This window comes from Pseudopipra pipra, chromosome 1 (assembly GCF_036250125.1).
Source record: "Pseudopipra pipra isolate bDixPip1 chromosome 1, bDixPip1.hap1, whole genome shotgun sequence".
NCBI classification, from domain to species: Eukaryota; Metazoa; Chordata; class Aves; order Passeriformes; family Pipridae; genus Pseudopipra; species Pseudopipra pipra.
In genome coordinates this window covers 39,319,465-39,325,464 of record NC_087549.1, presented here as the reverse complement: position 1 = coordinate 39,325,464, position 6,000 = coordinate 39,319,465, and the positions used below count along the sequence as shown (strand labels likewise).

At 42.7% G+C, this 6,000-nt stretch overlaps 1 protein-coding gene across 4 annotated transcripts in view; it reads left to right on the top strand.

The window, feature by feature from the left end:
• The first annotated feature begins 1,903 nt into the window (after nt 1–1,903).
• Nucleotides 1,904–6,000, top strand: part of LYN (LYN proto-oncogene, Src family tyrosine kinase) — a 51,750-nt gene continuing 47,653 nt past the window's right edge. The window contains exon 1 of one of the 4 annotated variants that reach the window (XM_064652914.1): nt 1,904–2,070. The gene's annotated coding sequence lies outside the window, so the exon portion shown is untranslated. Of the gene's footprint in view, nt 2,071–2,157; nt 2,281–2,307; nt 2,494–6,000 lie in introns of those variants that run through there. The other 3 variants (XM_064652898.1, XM_064652906.1, XM_064652891.1) reach the window with 3 other exon arrangements.

Here is a 6,000-nt window from a genome sequence, read left to right as displayed (position 1 = left end):
TCAATCTACTAATGCACGGCAGCCTATTAGGGTAATTCAGCATCTCTTTTATTTTTCCAAATTATTCACATTATAGGCAAGTGTGTATTCTACTAGACTTCTAGACTCTATTATGCACTTATAAAACTAAATTTTATTTTCACTAATGCTTTGATAGGAGAAGGTGAGTGTTAAACTTAGTGGAATACTTGATAATGAAATGAAGAAACGAGGAGGAAAGGAGGGAGAACAAGATAGATGTGGGATCTGTACCCTATTTCTTCAAGAAGAAAGATACAATATCAAGGTACTTACCTGATAGAGAAAATGGAAACATGAGGCACTAACAGTGAACTTCCAAACAGAAATAGCTCATTTTACATAAACCTTTGGAATCCAAATCTCCTACCAAAAAAACATAAATCTCCAAACCCAAGCTGATGTATATTTAGTTAGATCTTTCCTTTTTGTATAAACTTGTCATATGTAAAAAGGTTGCTATGTGGCTGTTGAGTTTTTTTTGTTCTATTGTTTGTTGTTGTTGTTGTTGTTGTTATTATTATACACCTTTACATAAATTGGGGGAAGGGAGAAAACATTTACCAACCTTTTATTAATACCAACTTTTTATTAATTATTGAGGAATTCCGTACTGTCTCACCTTATAATAGTTATACCGAGTATCTACATGAGTTTATTTTAATAACTGATGATGCAATTAAAAGAATACCATAAACTATTGCCCACTGCGTTTCAGAGATGCTAAGGGATATCTGGGACTGATTAAGAAATGTGACAGATCATGGTCTCACTGCTTCTACAGACTGTCTCTTCCACAGGATCATCAAGCCTGTGTGCTGGAGTCACAGACCAAGACAGGACTGCAGCACGCACTAGAGAGAAAGGATTGTGCCAATTGCACATCACCATGAGTGGCAGGTCTTTATATCAGCACTAAAGATCTTTAAGTCCTATTGGCATGATTCAAGTTCTTCTCCAAAACTCAGCAGAGTGTGAGCTGCATTGAGCTATTTTCAGCTATTTATATGCCCCCTTACAAACCCCCATCAGCTCCCCAGTCAACTTCAACTTAAAACTAGACTGTATTGGTGGACCTCAGGAAAGTGCACAGAGGTACCTTTGAACATCCAGCATTTCGTACCGCTTTGACTGTTCCTCAAGCAGCATCCGCTATTGTCAACACTTTATGTGGAAAGCTTAAATGCTTTTCTTTTGATATTTTGCCTTTGAAATCTCCGTAACCTGAACTTGCCCATGTGGTCTGGCAGCATATATATGACACCTTGACTCCAGTTCTTGTAAAGCTTTTCAGCTGCATCCTCTGGCTGTTACGTCCACGCATTCATATTTCCTGTTTTGCTGACCTGTGAAATTTTTATTTCACTTTTCATCAGGCTAATAAATCATTCTTAAAAGAAAAGAAAATTTGAAAGATAAGCTTACTTGTTCTTCGCTTCTCCCAACCCAGCCTCCAAGGGACCTTAAAAGTTCCTTGCAGTGGAATTTTGGAGTTCAAGATGTTTTTCAGACTGCTGGTTGAACAAGACAGCCTTTTCTGTTTTGTCTCTCAGACTAACGCCGTTTTAGTTAGCTGTAACTTTTAGTGGAGGGTCGCTTCCCTCACGAAGTTCGCTCTGGGGCACACAGGCGCTCGCTCCCCTGCGGCAGCGCGGCGGGGGCATAGCCCGCATCCCTTGCCCCACCTCGTCCCCATCACAGCCCCCCCTCCGCGCGGCGCTCCCTTCTCCAGCCGGAGGAGCTGCGCCTGCCTCCCCGCCCGGAGCCGCCGAGCCCGGGCCGGGGCCGCCCCCCGCTCTGCCCCTCTCCGCGCTCTCCCCTCGCAGCCCCGCATGCAAATGTGCCGCGGCAGCAGGAAGTCACCCGGCGGGCCGTGAGCCAACCGCGGGCCGGGCGAGGCTCCTGCCCGGCCGTTCCCCTCTCCCGGCCGGCGGGGCAGCAGCGCCGCGCCCCGCCCGCACGCCCAGAGCAGCGCGCCGGGACCCCCCGCTCCGCGCCCCGGCGCTCACCGCGGAGTTCGCTCGCTGCCGCTCAACTTGCGCACCAGGGAAAGTAAGTGCCTTCCCCCGGGAGCGGCGAGGGGCAGCGGTGCCGGCTCTCCCCGCCTCACCCGCGGGGTGCTGCGGGCAGGAGCGGGGGGTGCCCGCCCCACTGCCTCCGTGCCCCCGCCCCGGCACGGTACGGGAGTACCAGGCGCTTTCCGGGAGGGTTACCCTCGCTCCTGCCCCCGCGAGGAGGTGCCGCTGCCGCCCGACCTTCCCGGTAGGACTGGATGGGGTCTTAAGGGAAATACTGCATTTGGGATAAAATAATCATTCTCAGAAGCATGGTTTATCTCATACCCCTTTGCCTGTCTTCTGCTGTGGTCTGGAGAGCTCGGGAGCTTTCGGGCTGTTTCGTGCCGGGAGGCGTGTGAAATTAGCTGATCATAGTCTGCAGTCGGCGTTTCAAGCCAAAGCGATAGCCTTGGCTGAGGTGAGGTGGTTCCTGGGTATCCCTTGTTACACTGCTTTTTTCTAGGAGAGTAATTCCTGGTGTGTCTTCCAAGCTAAAGCTGCTTCCTCTTAACTGTACGTTCAAATGTGCTTCGAATTAAAGCACAGATGAGAAAATGGTACTGTGATGTTTGGTGCTTGGTGTTTCTTGCAGAGTACTATTGTAATGGTACTGTGTGCCTAAGGAATGATCTAGAGGAGTTTTCTCCTAGCAATTTTAGTTTAGGAACTGATGTCATACCTTCAGTAAAGCAGTAAAGAGTTGCTGTTGAAATTGCATCTTTCTAGTGTTTGCAGTGAATGCCTTAGCAAGAACTCCTTCTGTTGCCTTGCTCCCTTCTGTTGGCACTAAAGACCAAAGGGATTAACATTTAAAACTTGTTTAACCAGATCATATTCCTGTGGGTATACATAGGGAGCACAAAGCTGGTTTCATCTGAAACTCCTAATCAATATACCATCCCCTGCCTTTAGTTCCCACCTTTGAAAAAAGAGAAACAGTCTGATTGATCTTAATGTATTTTAGCACATTGTAATACAAATTGGAAATTACATTTTTTTAGCTTGATCACATAAAGTTACTGTAATACTTTTGTAATTTAGAAATATTAATGTTAGTTGCAAGTATCTGTAAAGTACAAGTGCCACGTTGCTAAGTCTGCACTCATCATAATATCATTGTAGAGTTGCTAAACCAAAAAGCGGAAGATTTTTGTTGAGAAATTACAAAACTATGTTGGGGAAATGTAGCTCAGTTTTACCAACAGGAGAGTCAAATTGTGTTTGTGTGAATTGTTTCCCACTCAGCATTGAGGGCAGAGTACGTGTTACTTATCTTTTATGTGTCGAGACTTTTTATCTTTTTAATAGGTACTATCAACAACACTCAAAGTATGGATGAGAAAAAATTAGTAGTTTTCTCTGAAAAAGTAGCAACAGGCTAAAAATCAGTTAGATTCTGTTAATAGGATGTTATGAAATCTTGGGCAATGATTGAAATTAATGAACTCTGAGATCAACAGATTTCTCATTCTAAGGATCTCTTCTGAGATTTATAGCATTTTTCTTTCTCCATTTCAGCTTTGTGAGCTACAGAGTAGTTAGAAAAGAATCCTTGATTTAATAACATAAAAATCTATTTTAATTGTGTTGTTGAGATATATTATTTTTTTAACCGTGATGATATAGAATGATCATCTTTGTACAGTAGCTGGCCGATTTGAAGCTAGTCTTTTCTCTATTTTTGAGTAAATAAGGGGTTTTTCCTAAATAAATATACAGAGGACAAGGTAAAGTTTAGGCCTTTTCTTATAAGTCCCTTGACCAGTGGAGTTGTGCAATGACTCTTTCTGACAAGGCAATGAATTGTGAAACTTTCCAGTACAAAGTTAAACCCTGTTCCCTTTAAAATGTTTAGTATTCTGGGATTTAATGTTACCCTTTCAAGAGAGTTTCTATAAATGTGAAATTATTCCTTGCATGTATTTATGAATATATAAGTATTTATGTATGTGCAAGTAACTATTTCATAATACTTCCTCCTTCCGATTTATCTGTGTACTTGAAGTAACCTATCTTCCTATGGCCTTATCGACTCCTGTAAGCTTAATGGCATCATAGAACAGCAAGTGTTGCGGAAAGCAATTCCTAAAACAGGCAATGGAAAAAAGTCCAAAGTCCTCCTGGACTTGGACTTCGGTTAAGATCAGCTTAGTACCTGATCTTCAGTGGGTATCTCAAAAGACCAGAGACACTACATCTGGCCCTTCTTGTGGTGCACATCAGGGAGCAACATTTGACCTCCACGTAGTTATTTGGGAAAGTTTGAATTGCTTTCTTTAATCTCAGATGTGATTCTATTTCTGTCACATAAAGGAGATGTTTGTGTGCCTATATGTTACTTGGAATCTTAATGGGAGTCTTTGAGGTTTTGGGATGAACACATGTTGACCATGAACCAATTTTTATTTTTGTTAAAGGGCTAGGTGATCTGGGGAGGGGATGAGATCTCTCCTCCTTTCCATATGTGCATATTCTGAGGCACTGAGCGACTTTATTTCTTCACTGTTGGGGTTTAGGGAGCCCTTTGCAAAACTGAATGAATGCAGAAGACAAGTAGGTAGGGCATGAATGAATAAATAAATAAAGGCACGGGGTGGGCATTAGATGTAGACTAGGATTTCTAGCATTCTGCTGTAGTAGCATGGCTGTACACAGAGGTATACCTCTGCAGCAATAGTGATCCCTGAAGGATGTGAGCTATCATGTGCTAATGCAAGGGATAGGAGGAGAATCCGTGGGCCGGGGATCCTGAGGATTGTGTGAGCTTTGTATGTGGGGGGTGATACTTCCTTTTGAAGCTATGGAGCCGAGTGTGTAAATAATTACACCAAACCATGTGGCTCTGTTAAGTAGTATTTATTATAATTTTACCCCTTTAGGATTTCCATCAGAAGAACAGCTTTATTCTGTAGAAGCAGCAGTTGCTCAGTTGAGAATTGGGATTTTTCTCCTGCAGATCATATTCCTACTTCCCTTTTTCCCCATTTATTTCTCTCCCGTCTTTCATGAGAATGCAGGAGTGCTACAGATGGTATAGAGAGAAAGGCTTAGAGACTTGCTAAGCCATACCACAGGAAACTATGTAGATAAAAAATGTAAAATTACATTCGTATGAAAACAGTCTTTAGTGACGCATATATAGGGAGAAGGAGACTGCTGCCCTATAAGCAGTAATGGTACATTCTCAAAGAAATTAGCATCTACTGATAAAAGACAAATGCAATAAAACTGTCCTTAGTGTGACTGTTCCTAGTTTAAACTTTATTGTCCTTCAGGGAAGGATGGAAAGGTCTGTGCTTTCATATTTATTTTTGCCTGATTCAAATACATTTCCTGTTGACATTGTCATTAAATGCTGTAATTTCCGAGACTGAATCACTCACATTTGTGTTCAGCATCTTTCCTGAAAAATGTGGGTTCATGGAACAAAATGCTAAGACAGGATTATTCTTGTCCTGGACGCATTTCCTCCAAATATTTATGAGATACTTGTATTTGTTGTATGCCCTAAAGAAATACTCATAGAGGTAAATAGATCAGTTATTTTTGTTAGCCAAACATCAGAAGAGAGAGGGTATTTTGGTAGTAACACTTTGCTGGGAGAGAAGGACAAGACCAGGGAAGGGTGGAGGGGGTAGTGGTTAGATCACATTTCTCTGAAGGGAAAAGAGGGTAGATTAGTACCATTCAGGCCAGCAATTGCTCTCCCTTAGGTCAGTGTCACCTATCTTTTTCAAACTGCTGGCATCTTAAGTATCTACAATTGGTTCCTGTGTTTGCACAGTGTCCTATCTTACTTCTTCAGTTCGAAGGACTCAAATGATAAACAGTCTGAACAAAGTGTCCTTCTTCCTCTATGGTCTCTGCTGCATGAGGCATGAGGCTACTTCTTCCTGTGGCTGATATGTTGTAGAAATTGCTACTT